At 46.0% G+C, this 14,771-nt stretch overlaps 1 pseudogene; it reads right to left on the bottom strand.

Annotated features, from left to right (window-relative positions):
- Window positions 1–6,409: 6,409 nt before the first annotated feature.
- Window positions 6,410–11,956, bottom strand: LOC129672802 (suppressor of cytokine signaling 5-like; annotated as a pseudogene).
- Between the last annotated feature and the right edge of the window lie 2,815 nt (window positions 11,957–14,771).

A 14,771-nucleotide genomic window follows, 5' to 3' on the forward strand; every position in this document is an offset into this window, starting at 1 on the left:
TCAATGCACAAATGGCTTAGCAGTTCAGAGTGATGGCTGCTCTTGCAAAGAACCAGCGTTCAGTTCCCAGCACCCATGTTGAATGGCTCATAAACTTCTCTGAGTCCAGAGGATCTGGTACTGTCTTTTGGCTTCTAGGGACACAAACTGACATACTCATAAATAAAAAAATATTAAAAACAGTTTTCATAACATGCATGAATTTACAAATCTGCAAGTGGGCTCTGTGGTACAAAGGACCTACCTATTATGATGATGCCGACAAGGCCTCCTTAGCTAGCGTTGCTTAGAAAGCTTTATCTTACCATACAACTCCATAGGTAACCTGGAACCTGTCACCTTTTTTCCTCTGTGTTGTTCCGCCATCTGAGAAATCATGGGATGGCTCCTTTCTTCACCTTTGAAAGTTGCCTAACCATTGACAGTGTTTGAAGGCACCATTCAAAGAGTTTTAGTGTTCCAATAAAAACTGTCAGTTCTTCTGTAGCAGAAACAGAGGTTCAATTAAATAGATGTTGGGGGATCTATAGACATCTAAGTCAGGTAGGTTGATGCTCTTCATTTCCAGCCAGTCAGCACAGGTCAATAAGAAACAAACAAACAACAACAACAACAACAACAACAAAAACTACGACAATATATGCTAACAATGTTGACACAACATTTTAGTTAAAATCTGTAAACCAGTAGTAAATGTATGAAAATAAAAGTGTGGTTAAAATTAGAGAAATTCAAAGTTACATCTCTCATCTCTGATAAAGGCGTGCATGCAAGGGAGCACTGTGGGAAACAAGCTTCCCCAGACTGCTAGAGAAAGGGGAGAGGGAATACTTCTCAACAGCTAAAAGGTGTGCATACCTTTTAAAATTCTGAAATCTCATTTTGAAGAATTTATCCTGTGTGTATATTGGCATGACTCGATTAGGATAAACTGCTTATTTCTAAAATGATAAATGATTAAGGTAGGAACTGCACATTTCTCCATAGCCACCAATAAAGAATAACAGTGCCCCTTTCCAGCAGCCTCTGTTATTGAATGCCGAGTGTTCATTAGGGTCAATTCAGGGACCAGCTAGCTGGTGACACCTTCCTTGACTCACTTCCAGAGACAGAATTCAGTATGCCCAAGCTATTCCCAGCACTATCAATTATTACCCAGTTGTGATTCTGAGATCCGAATGAGCAGGCCACACAAGACAACAAGGCTCCCAAGTTGGAATACCTTTGGTCCTGGCACCTGGAGGGTCATAAGAGGAAGAAGAGAAAACAAAAACCCGTGGTTGAATGCCTGTCACTGTCACAGATGTGCTTCTGTTCACAGTAGGTAAGAAATGGAGTCAGCAGAGATGCCCATCCTCAGGAGTAGATAGAATTTTTTCAGTTGTCACAAAAAATGAAATCATGATGTTCCACAGAAAAGAATGGAAATTGAAGTCATTGTGGCAATCAAAGTTCTCTAGATTCAGGAAGGCGAAATACCCTATTTTGTACAAATGACATATAAATTTGTATATATACATTTGCATGGGTGAATGTGTGTCAGATCATAAAATAAGGAGATAATGGGAGGAGGAGAAGAAAATTTTAAGAAAATAGGAGAGGGGGAAAGGGAGAGCAAAGAATGCATATGACATGAAAGTACAAGGAAGGAGGTAGAGATCAGCAAGGAGTGGTTATGGGGAAGAGCAGGGGACAGAGAGGGATTGGTGCTAAGTAAGCAGAAAAATGCCACAGCAAACCCACTTATTGTAGTGAATTTAAAAACAACAGACATAACTACATACAAATACAACCGAGGAAAAACAGTTGACTGGTCCTAAAGAAGAGCAGGCAGGGTGGGGAGGGTAGAGAAACTTTAGACACAGCCTGGGAGTGGAGGGGTTGGACTTGCAAAGCCAAGCTGTGCTCTTTATGCTCAGGTCCCTTGTGTTCACTTCCTTCTCTGCTTAAAACTTATTTCCTCTACTCTTTGACACATAAAACTGCTGTTTTCTTGCTTCAATGAAAATTCATACTTTCCATGAAGTGGGCTGCCAGGCACTTCCCAGAGACCAGTTTAAGGCTTCCTCTACCTGGCTCCACGAAGCTTGGTGCAACATAGCCATTAAGGAATAGCTACGACTTACATCACTGTCAGGCCTAGACTGTAGTATGAAGCCTTTCTCTGTACATTAGGACATGTCACTTACGAATGATCTCTGAAAAATCAACAGACCCTATATAAACCTAGACTGTTGTTGGTCTGACACAGTATCATCTATGTCTTCAAATTTGTTAGAGTAAAAAAATAAGACAAACAGCTCCTTCCTGGTGCTTCTTGCCCCAAAGCCTCCTGAAGACCCTCAAGTTGGGGTCATATTGGGGAAGCCCCTACTTACAGGTTTAGAGACTAATACACACAAAATCCTTGCTTCTCTGCATGGGCTCCTGGAGAGCTGGTGTGACAGTGGCTTTTATATATTGTGATCATAGGATGAGAAGCATGTCCTGATTTCAGGATGTTCTAAAATAATTCCAAACATAACACCTAAGGTTGGCCTACATATTCCAAATTAAAGGTCACCTAGGCAGTGAATTAAAAATCACTTGAATGGCAGTGAGGAATGGAGGTGACCATTTGACAAGAGTAAGGCTCAGAGCTGTGCATTTTGAGGCTTCCAGAAAGTGGCTGGCTCAGTGTGACTAAGGAAGAAGACTCCAAATGAATGACTGAGAGAATGTTCTGGTGGAAAAGATCACAGTGTTTGCCTAGGCTAGCCTATTTCTTCATTTGGAAACTCAGAAGTAAAAACACGTGCTTCTGGTCATGTGATCTTAACGTTGCTCTGCCCATCCTTCCTATGCTCCTTGTCTAAATCTGAATGCCCTCATGCTCTCCGGCCAGAGCCAACCTCTGGATGGGTGCTGTGATAGGTCGATCACAATAACTTCCCCCATCTCACTGGCTCACGCACCGGTATTCAAAAGCAGTTTCCTAGATGATTTGTTTAATGCACCACACACAGCTCTTACCCAGAGCAGAAAACTCCAGCAGCAGTAAAAATAAAAGGAGGAAAATTTGTATGTTCACAGCCACTGTGCTGTCAAGGATTAGCATTTCTGCATGGCTGGAAAAATGATTTGCATCATTTCTAGCTTGATAGTGGCCATGATTATAGTGTGGCTGTGTGTTCCACATGTTGCTGTTGCACAGGAGGTAGAAGATGTATGAATGCATAAGGCGGGATGGCTTTGGTCTTGGAGGGAGGAATCGACTTCCTTGGTTTTAAAGGATAAACCAAAGACACTAGGAAAAAATAGAATTTCAGGTGAAACTCACAGACTCAAGCTGGCCTTGGGTACAGCTTGATTCCGGTCCTGAAATGATAGCCTTTATTCCTTGTTCTTAATATCGACTTCATTCTCTGATGGATTTTGCTATGTAACAGTAACTAAAGAAGTTATGAATAAAGACAGACAAGGGGTTTCCGTAGAGACCCACCTCCTATGTGGGCAGAGCAGTAGTTTATTTCCATCAGGGAGAAACTGAAGTGATTCAGGGAGAAACTGAAGTGATGCCGTGACCTACACTCCACCTTGCAGCCAGAAAATGTATGTTTTGTTCATGCTAGCCCATAGCTCTCACTGAGTCAGTGAGATGGGTCAATGGAAGAGACACTTGTTTCGCAGGCCTAATGACCTATGCTTTCTCAGAATAGCCCATGAATTGTGGAAGAGAGAACCCACTCTGGAGGTTTACCCTCTGACCTTAGCAGGCACACAGTCACACACACACACACACACACACACATACACACACACACACACACACCCTTGCACTCACACGTGAACATCATACACACAGAATAAAAATATAAGCAATATACAGATGTTTCTTAGGCCATCTATATTGTGGACTCCGAGCAAAGCTGGTTTCTGATCTCCCCAGCTTGTCTGTGACAGAAACAGCTTGACTATGGGACTGACAGGCGGCCTTATCACATATGGTGAACTCACTCCCCTCTGAATTTGAGAGTCCAAGAATTACCTCTAAACCCTGTGGCTCGTGCGCACAGCCCTTCACATGTGGACTGTAGGGCACAAACCTCTATAATCAGATAACTGGCAGTGGCCGCTGACCTTTATATACCATCTGGAACTGTCCTGCTTCTGTTTCTATCTACTAGTGATCTTTAAGGGGTTCAGACAGGAAGAGGCTCTGATGACCTGAGAACCCAGAATCTAAGCTCCTACTGAGAGAGGGAGCAGCTGCTCCAGCAGGCAGCCTTTTAGGGATAGCAGTGAGAAGTATGGGGTTTTCCTGAGGGCAGATGCAACCGTTTGCCTGCTCTCCGACCTCCAGGTTACACTCACACCGTACACTTGATTGGGCCTCGTAGTTTTCAGGAGGCAGGTTGGGGGCCTCATTTTTCAGTGGAAGGAACAGGTGTCTGAGAGTCGCACAGCTGCCAAGGACACGAGGGAGTAGAAATCTAGTGCCTTGGCCTTTCTACCTACATCAGGGTGTGAACAGCCAGCAGGCCAGGACTGCCCCAGGCTTGTGCATCCTGTTTTCCATGGGGCACATTTTTTAACTGGTCACCAAGCCCTGGGTTCATGTCAAGCCGGAACAGCACAGAAACAGGTGGGATCTGGGTGATGGGCTGTGAGACAGCACAGAGATGGACCACTGCTACCTAGGAAGCCCTGAGGGCCTGTACTCAACATGAGGTCACCATAGTCATGGACATGATGATGCTGTCAGAGCCTGCTGGGGTCTTGCCATGGTTTGCTTCTGTTTGCGACCCTCTCACTGGCTGCCTGCCACCATGTTCCTCAAACTCATGAAAATCCTGCTCACAGATATGGGTCACAGAGATAAGAGCCCTGAACCATAACACCCCAGGACCATAGTCTGGGGGTGTTACAGTTGTTGACTTCTGTTGCCTTAGCTGCTACATAGGTTAACTAACATCTTCCATGATGGACATGATGGACATGATGGACAGAGAAGCGTCTGGGGCATCATGTTGCTGGTGAAGGGACTTGGCGGGATCTGGTCAGAGCCTGGCACCAGGAATTGGAGAACATGGGTTCAAATCCTCACTCTTCTCACTGCACGACAGGAGATAGGGCTTTATCTTTCTCCATGAAGTGGGACTGGGAACTGCAGCCTCCCTCTGGGCTATTCATCTGCAGAGAAACATTTGTGAAACACACGTGACTGTCCTCACACAGGACAGGCTGTGGACACTGGTGACAGTAATGTTTGTCATTACATTACATTGTACACATAAAAGGCAGTTTGGGGGCAGAGGCTGGCCTGACAGAGGCCATCCCAGGTTTGCTGGATGCTCTGAGTTCCTCTCCATATATCAGAAGTCTCCTGGAAGATAATGTGCTTGTCTATCAGGGGCAAGGGTGGGACCGTAAGTACACCGCAATGAATTTCTCATTGAAAATCTCCAGTGACACATTAAAAAGTATGTGTCTCAGGCTAGGACATTCTGTCCCCAACATATACTAAATCCCCAGTCATGTCAGCTTTCTGGTTCCACCGTCCCCAGCACTTAAGCAATGAGCTGGTATTTGTTCCCAGACACAATTCAGCTCCCTGTTTAAAAAAGGTTACTGAGACCAGAGAGGCCAGCAGTGGGGCGGAGGTCCTACAGGAACTAGGCTGGGATACAGCTTAAATGCTCTGCTTCCTGGATTTCCCTTACCCACAGGACAGAACGAGTCCTCAGAACTTCCTCCCAGAATAAGAATCACAGGCTTGGACCAACACACACTATGTAATGTTATTTTGCGCTTGGGCAAGTTCCCTATTGTGATATTCCACAATACCTGCAAAGTGTTTGTTTGTTTGTTTTTCGTGTGTGTGAAACAGGGAGCAAGTGGGAGCTATAGTGTAGGAATGACAGAGCCAGAGCCAGGTTGAGCGAGAATTTATCCACTTTACCCTAGTTCTTACGCCTAACCCACCTGCCTGGAAGGTTTTGATTATAAGAAAGACAGAAGTAGAAAAAATACCTCCCACTTTATCACAGCTACAGCAGCAATTAGGGTTCCCAAAATGATACCATATCACATATATGTGTATGTATATATATATGAACATGACTGGTTTCGTTAAGAAAAGCATTCATGTATGACCACGTACCATCTGTGTTTTCAGTACAGTGGTGATACTGGAGAGATGGCGGCACAGCAGTTAACAGTGCTTGCTGCTCCTTCGGGGGAATAGAGTTCAGTTCCAAGTACTGTGTTGGATGGCTCATAGCTATCTATAAATCCTAGGATCTGACACCCTCTTCTGGCTTCTGGGGACACACACAGACGTACGCACAGAGATACATACACAGAAATAAAAGCAAATTATTAAAAACACTTTTTTTATTAAAAACACTTTTAATCAAATAAATGTCATCAAAAAATTGCAAGTGTGGACAGGATCTGCCTATTATATTGGTGCAGACAAGGTCAACTTAGCTGGCACTGCTTAGCTAGCTACAACTCACCATACAACTTCCTGGGCAACCTTGAACCTGGTACCATTTTCTCTCCACTCTGATTCTCCCATCTGTGAAACGAGAAGATGGTCCCTTCACCTTGGGAATATGCCTAAACCTTGACAAGGTTTGAAGGCAGCATGCACCGGGGCTTACATCTTCCTGTAAGGACTGTCAGGCATCCCAGTTCTTCTACAGCAGAGAACAGAGGTGCCATTAAATAGGAATGTGGGTAGTTCAAGAACGTATAATTGGAGTGGGCTGATGTCCTTCGTTTCTAGACACTCAACACAGATCAATAAGAAAAGGAAAACAAACTACAGAAATATATGCTAACAACACTTTAGTTAAATTATGTAACCCAGTAATAAAGGTATTAAGATGTGAGAACAGTTAGAATTAGAGAAATGAAAAGTGAACTGAGTTTCATTTTCTTATCTCTGATAATGGCAAACCAGTTAAAAGTTACTGCATGCAAAGTGTTGGGAGACAGGCCACACAGACTGCTAGAGAAAGTAGATAGGGGAATACCCTCAATAGCTACCTCAACTTAAAATGCAAACTTCCTAAAATTTTGAAATTTTGCTTTAAAGATTTATCTTGTGCATATATTGGCAAGACCCTGTTAGGATATAATGTCATAGGACAGTTTATTTCTAAAAAGGTAAGTGAGTGAGGCAGGAAATGAATGGCTGCACAGTCCTCAGTGACCCCACATAAGGACAGCACTGCCCCCTCCCGGCAGGCTCTGATATTGCAGACAGAGTGACTCCTGCAGCCAGCTAGCTCATAGCAACTTTACTGATTCTGACTTCCAGAGAAAGAATTCAGAATGTCCAAATTATGCACATAACTGCCCATATTACAAAAAAGGGGTTCCGAGGTCCCAGTGAGCAGGCTGGCCAAGACAACAAGGCTTCCAAGCTGGAACATCTTTGGTCCTGACACCCGGGTGATCATAGGTGAAAGAAGAGGAAGCAGGGACCCACAGTGAAGACCCGTCACTCTCACACTTGTCTTCCTGCAAGACAAAAGCACTTCTGTTCACAAGATAAGAAATGCAGACAGCGGAGATGCTCGCCCTCAGGGATGGATAGAGAAAATGAGGCCAAGTGCACAACAGAATTTTATGTCCCAATAGTATATAATATATATAATATAATATAATGTCATAACATTTTGGAAAATGGTTGGAGCTGCAGGTCACTGTGTTTTTTAAAAATTAGCCAAATTCAGAAAGCAAAAATACCCTATATTCTGTTATGTGCAAGAAATATTTAAGTTTAGATTTATGTGTATTTGCGTGTGTGCATGTGTGTGCCATAAGAAACAAAAAAGGACAGAAGAGATCTTAAGAGAACAGGAGAAAGAGAGAGCAGAAAATGCATGTGATGTGAAAGTAGAAGGAAGGTGGTAAAGATTAGCAGATGGTAGGGACGGGGAAGGACAGCAGAGAAGGGAGAGGGATAGGAACTAAGTATGTATAAAAAGACCATAGCAAGCCAACTATTTTGTATAGTTAATTTAAAACTAATAAAAACAACACAATTATAACAAAGTGAACAAAGCTGACTTGTTCTAGAGATGAGAGGTCAAGATCGGGAAGGGAAAGGAACTTTTAGAACACAGCCAGGGGAGCAGAGGGACAGGGGCTTGGAAAGTTCACTGCGTTCTCTGCTGGAAACATGGTTCCGCTTCACTTTGCCACCTACGTCTGTTCTCCTACTTTAGTGAAACTTCAAGAGTTCCATGATGGCAGTTCCAAGCCCCTCCCCAGAGGCCAGTTCTAGGTTCCCCACTGTCTGTCTCCACTAAGCTTGGGCCAACACAGTCTTTAGGGTGCAGGTATGACTTGTGTTGAACTTAGACTCCAGTATGAAGCCTTTCACTATACAATAAGACAAGTCATTAATACTAAAACATGGACAGTCAACAGAACCCACATGAGTCTAGGCTGTTGTTAGTCTGACACAATGATCATTTGTCTTCAAATTTGATAGAGTCAAAACTTCCCTGACACACACAAACAATACCTTCCCTCTGCTTCTTTCCTTAAAGCCTCCTAAAGACCCTCGTAGGGGGGTCATGTCAGGGCAGTCCCTGCTCACTGGTTTGGAGAATAATGCACACAAAATCCTTGTTTCTCTGAATAGTCTCCAGGGATGATGGGGGACTTATATTGTGGCCAGAGGATGAGAGGTAAGCCACAGTTACAGGACATTCTAAGGAGATTCCAAAAAAACAAATACCTAAGGTTAGCCAAGATGTTCTAGCCAAAAAGTCACCCAAGATGGGTGGGTGGCAATGATGTGTGGAGAGGAACTTCTGCCAAGACTAAGGCTTGAGTATTGGACCCTGAGCCTGCTAAGAAAAGGTCATTTTAGTGTTTGTTGGGAAGAAGACCCAGAATGTATCAATGAAAGAACGTTCTGTTGGGACATTGTTAGTGTTTGCCTAGGATCCCCCATTTTATCATGTAGAAACTGGGAAGGATGCCAGCTTGTGGTCATACAATAAGTAAGGTAGAATATGGCTTTCAGATTGCCTTGCCCACCCGACCTGTACACCTGCCCTGTATCTGAAAGCCCTAATCACCTCTCCTGGGCAGAGCCAGCCTCAGTAAGAGGTGCTGTGAGGGGCAACAATGACAACCCTTACCATCTCACTGACTCAAGCATCGTTATTTAAAACTATCTTCCTAGGTGACTGTTAAATGTCCTTCTCCCAAATGCCATCCTTTCCTTCTTTCTTCCTTCCTTCCTTCTTCCTTCCTTCCTTCCTTCCTCCTTCCTTCCTTCCTTCCTTCCTTCCTTCCTTCCTTCCTTCCTTCCGAGAAGAACACCAAACATACTTTATTAGTATAAAAAAGCAGCCGGAACAAGGAACAGCAAGCAGAAACATACGCCGGCTCTCAAAGGGTTAGTGTTGCATACAGATATAGAATTTCTTTTCTGTAGCCCTGGCAATAGCCACAGGGATATAAACCGCCTCCTGAAGCAACCGGCATGGAGGGGCGCTAGGCAGCGGTTACACAGAACAGTAACAGACACGAGCGGGGGCTTGGCTCCTGCCATGCAGATGCCTAGGACAGACCTGAGAACGCAGTCCAACACGCAGAAGCAGCACGAGGAGTCAACACTTCCCGAAGCGTTCGCTCAAGCTGCGTTACACACTCTTCTAAGTGACAGAAAGGTCCAAGTGAAGTTATTTGCAGGCATCATGGCTGTACTGTACCTTTTAAACTTGCAGCTTAGACTTCAGGCTTTCTGTTAAGAGTTAACTGCGCTGAAACTGTATAATATAAATTGTACTTTAGTAATTCAGCCAGGAGCTTACAACAACGAGATTACTACCACCATCCAAATGATTACTCACAGTTTAACACAACTGAACTCCAGCAGCCAGTGAGGTAACTATTATCTGATGTGCTGGGCATCTTCCACCCTCATTTTCCTCCAGGTTCACAGACTCCAGGGCACAGGAAAAAGTCCAACTCTGATGAAGCAATGTGTGGACGGCACATGTCGGCTTAGGAAGCAATCCCACAGCTTGTATCACATGTGAATACTGAGGGCTTTTAAACAGGCTTCTGCTGCTCACCTTTAAGTCTAAAGTTTTAATGACGATCTTAGAAGACTTGGTTTACTTGAGAGTTTTTCTTTGAGGAGAAAGGAAGACTGACTACAAACCACACTGACCCTGCCCAATGCCCAGTGGCCAGAAAAATTGCACTTCTTTTTTTCCCTAAAAGGAAGGCAGTCTTTTATTTACTTATTTATATTAACTACAAACGCCACTAGTTTTGGAAGAAAAATTCTTAGAAAAGAATTATTTCAAACATTAGTCACACTGTTGAAATAACCCACCCAACATTAACACTTTGTTTTTCAGTAAGAAATAGAAATTCTCAAAGCAAATGCCCCAAAGTTGCCTTGCTCGGTTGTCACGGCCACTTAAAATCAAACTGCCCGCTGCCTGGCTGTTTTCACAGCCCTACTGGACTGTGAAATCATCCTGTTGTTCGTCTGAGTAACAGCGGATCCCACCAGACAGAGGCTAGCAACTAAATTCACGTTCTGGGTGGGAATCCTGGCGGCTGACTGTGCTTCTGTGCGCGCGCACTCTGTGATGCAAATGAGAGCTGACGTAGGTAATGCCTTTTGGGGACCGGTTCTCTTTCTAACCAGCGAACCCTGACTTTTTGTTTATAATGATACTTAAAAAAAAAAAAAATCCTGTAACACGGATTGTAGAGGGAGCCCATCAATCCCCTGCTATTGCGGATCACTGCGGAAAAAGTCCTAGTCAGTGATATCGTAAGCAAAGGTTCGAAAACCGTGCAAGAGCTGGGGTCTTTAGAGTGTTCGAGCAGCCCAGTGACAGTGGAGGAGTGACACGCGCAAGGGTCGTGGGCACGGAAGCTGAAGTTGCGGTTCCACTGCTCCACTCGGGCGTGCAGGGGTCTGGTGCAATGGAGGAAGCTCACCGAGAAGAGGCGGTCCCCCTGCGCAGAGCGCCTGCGCAAAAACATGCCCTCAGACTCCCCCTCCGGAAGGGCGTCTGCTCCGGGTCGGTCCACCACGCCCAGTAGCTGGTTCCCCGTGATCCGAAGCAAATCCGGAACAGGACTGACCTGTGCAGTAGCTTCTGATGCGTCTTTGTGCTTTGGGAGGGGTCCGCCCTCTGGTCGATGCTAAGCCTTCTTGTCTCGCGAAGCCTGTCTCCGTCACCTTCTGTAGACACCGGTGAGGGCCCCAACGGGCGGGAAAATGCCGAATGTGACTCACAGGGGCGGTATGCTGTTTAATCAAAGGCCACTTTGTGCTAGATCCGAGAGGGCATTTCTCCAGCATAAATCCAGAAAGATGTGTTTTTCTTTCATTGGGAAAGAGCGGCTTTGCCTGCTGTAAGCCCTCACGGGGAAACACAAACCCACAGCGCCCGGAGCTTCTGCCTCCGAGAGCGGCTGCCCCGGCTGCCCGGCTGGAAACGCTGTCCGTGTCACAGCACCGCTCTCGCCTCGGCCTTCGCTCGAGCCCTTTGCTCAGTACCCAGTGAGCTCTGGGTCTTTGTGGACCCGGACGTTTCTTCTTCCCTCCCCACCCGGCTTCCCTCCCCACATTCTCATTACGCTTCCTCCTTCGTGGTTGAAGAGGTTCTGGCACCTGTCTTTGAAGTCGTTCCGCGGTTCCCCACTTTCCCCGCTGATCAGAAGGGCGAGAACCTACTGCGCGCAAGCTCCCACTCCGCGCGCGGCACGGTGCGCGGGGACTCAGTGCCCAGCTTGGCTTCCTCTTCCTGGCGCATCCATCCCGGTCCCAGGGCACTGCCACCTGCACCGAGGTGCAGAGACGCCCGCCCGAGAAGGACTGTGCCGGGCGCGAGGACCCGGGCAAGGAGAGGCGGCCTCTTGAGGGCGCTGGGCGGCCGCGGGGACCCTGGGCGGGACACACGGAGCGGCTCGCTCAGGGCCTCTGCGGCCAGGCAGGAGGAACCGGCCGGGGCAGCGCGGTCAGCGACAGGGCGAGTCCGCCTGCCCCCTCGCCAGCTAGGGTGCGCAAGCAAGCATCCTGTCCCCTGCTCCTGACCTCCAGACAGAACCAGGAAACCGGATGACTCCCCTACCCCTTCCCAGCCTCTTCCCTCCAGTCGCCCCCTCCCCCGCCGCCATTATTTCTTAGAGTAGAAAATTCCAGTAAAACTAAAAGGAGGAAAATAAGTGGGTTCGTGTCCTCTGTACTGTCATGGGAAGTGCTTCTTCTTTATGGAGCCAGCAAGGCTGGTTAAATGATTCACATCCTTCCTACCTTGACATGATGTCATGTTTATAGTGTGGCCAAGCGACCCACATGTCGCTTGGGCTGGAAGCAGATGCGGTCTGAAGACACGAATACGGATGTATGTGTACTCCGAGGGAGGAATTCACCTTCCCCTGGTTTAAGAGAATTAAACAAGGTAAAGAAAATTAAGATTTGAGTTTACAACTCATAGACTCCATGTGCCTTGGGGTATTGCTGGATAGAGGATACAGGTCCTGAAATTTTTTTTTTTTTCACTTTCTTAATTTTTTTTGAAAGAAAAACTGGCCTTTTATTGGTTTCATTCTCTGGCGGACTTTGCCAGATAACTGTAACGGAAAGATTTATGGATGAAGGCAGACAAGGGGGCTCTGTGGAGACAAACCTTCTGTGTGAGCTCACATCAGCGAGGAGATAAAGCAGTCCTCTGCCATGGAACTCACCTTGCAGTCAGAGAATGTTTGTTTTCTTCATGCTATCCCATGTCTCTTCTTGAGTCAGTGAGACGGAGCAGAGCAAGAGGGACTTGCTTCATGGCCACAAAGACCACAGTTTGCCCGCCAAAGCCCACAAAAAGGTGGAAGGAGAGAATAACTCCTGAAACTTATCCTCTGATGTCAAAAGACACATGGCTATATGTATACTTGTACTCTAACTTCACGAACATACAAACACAATAAAGAGATAAAAACAAAAATAGAAGACTGGTTTTTCTTAGGTCAAATAGATGTGAACTCCGACCATAGCTGAAATATGGGTGCCCAAAACATGATGGACAGAAATGGCTGAACTCTAGACTTGTAGGTGACTTCCATCTTAAGTTTGGCGAGCTCACCCCTCTCTGAATTCCAGAACCTCAACTCTACCTCCCAACCCTGTGACTAATGTGCACAGCTCTTCACAGTATGGACTGCAGAACTATTAGCCTCTGTAAGTAGACAATTAGCAATGATGGATCTCCTTTATTTGCCACTAGGAGCTGTCCTACTTCATCTTGTTTTAACCCAGTGACCTTGAAGGGAGGGTTAGGACAGAAGGAGTAGGTTTTAATTCAGTAGCATGACTGCTCTGGCCAGGGATCACATCCAAAGACCTAAGTCTATGTGATCTGGCTGGAATATAAACACACTCAGAGTGCACTCCTTTATTCCAAAACAGTGACATCTAATTAAGGAGCAGACAAATCGAGGAATCAGAGAAAGCTTTGACAGAATGAGTCAGAGTTAGGATATGCCCAACTCTCCTAAGACCAGACAGGAAGGAGAGGCTACTTAAGAGCAGTGCAGGGAGAGAAAGGAGTTGAGTTTTGTGCAGTTCAGTTGAGCGCAGTTGAGTTCATGAAGTTCTGTTCAGTTCCATTCAGCTAGTGTAGTCAGTGAAGTGAAGTTCATGGAGTTAAGAGGCATTTTTTTTTTTTTCCCAAACAGAGCAATTCAATCAGAAGCTGAAAGAAGCCAAATTTAATCATTCATCTTGGAGAGGAGTTTGAGCCAGAACAGCTGAGTTGAACCATCCAGCCAGAGTTCAGAAAGAGTTAAAAAGGGTGGGCAGTAAGTCTCAGAGGCTGAAAACATTCTAGGCCTAGGTTAGCAGAGGGAGGCTGGAAGTTGAAGTCTCCAAGGTCCAGGCTTACAGAAGATTAGATTGTACAGAGGGTAGAAGCTTCCATGTCTAGGGATGGATAGAACAGAGACAGAAATGCTCTGAGGTCAGCCCACGTTATGTATTCACAAAGCTTGGGTATGGCTCTCATCTCAGGCCCTCTTCTGAGGAAATAAAAACAACACTTAAGAAGGGGCTTTGGTGAGATGAAAAAATGGGGCCTATGTTGCAACCGAGCACGGGAGCAGCTGTTCCAGAAGGCAGCCACCTGTGTGCACCCTGAACAGTGCTCCTCCTCCCTGAGGGTAGATGCAGCCATTTGCCTCCTGCCTGGCATTCAGCTTAGATACACTTCTTTATTGAGCTTGGTAATTGTCAGCAGATTACTTTGAGAGAGAGGCTCACAACTGCCAAGGACACACAGGGGTTGAAACTCAGTGCTTGTGTCCTTGCACTGTCATCAGGCTGTATCCAGCTGGCAGAACTGTCCCTGTGGTTGTACATCCAGTTTTCCACAGGACCGATGTTTGAACTGGTCACCAAGCCCTGTCAAGCACATGTCAAGCCAGAACAGCATAGAAACAGGTGGGGGCTGGGCCTTGGGCTCTGGGACAGCACAGAGATGGACCACTGCTATCCAGGAAGCCCTGAGGGCCTGTACTCAACATGAGGTCACCATAGCTTTGGACATGATGACTTTGTAATTCTTGGTAGTCAGGCTGTCAGAGCCTGCTGGGGCCTTGCCATGGCTTGCTTCTGTATGCAGATCCTCTCAAAGGAATTGTATTGGCTCAGGTCCCCCAAGGCCAAGGAGATTTGCCCCGGAGGGACAGAGGGCAGGGAATAAGACACAAAGACAGGAAGCAGAGGAAGGGGGAGA

The sequence above is a fragment of the Psammomys obesus genome, unplaced genomic scaffold, assembly GCF_907164565.1.
Source record: "Psammomys obesus unplaced genomic scaffold, mPsaObe1.curated_primary_1811, whole genome shotgun sequence".
In the NCBI taxonomy this organism is placed as follows: Eukaryota; Metazoa; Chordata; class Mammalia; order Rodentia; family Muridae; genus Psammomys; species Psammomys obesus.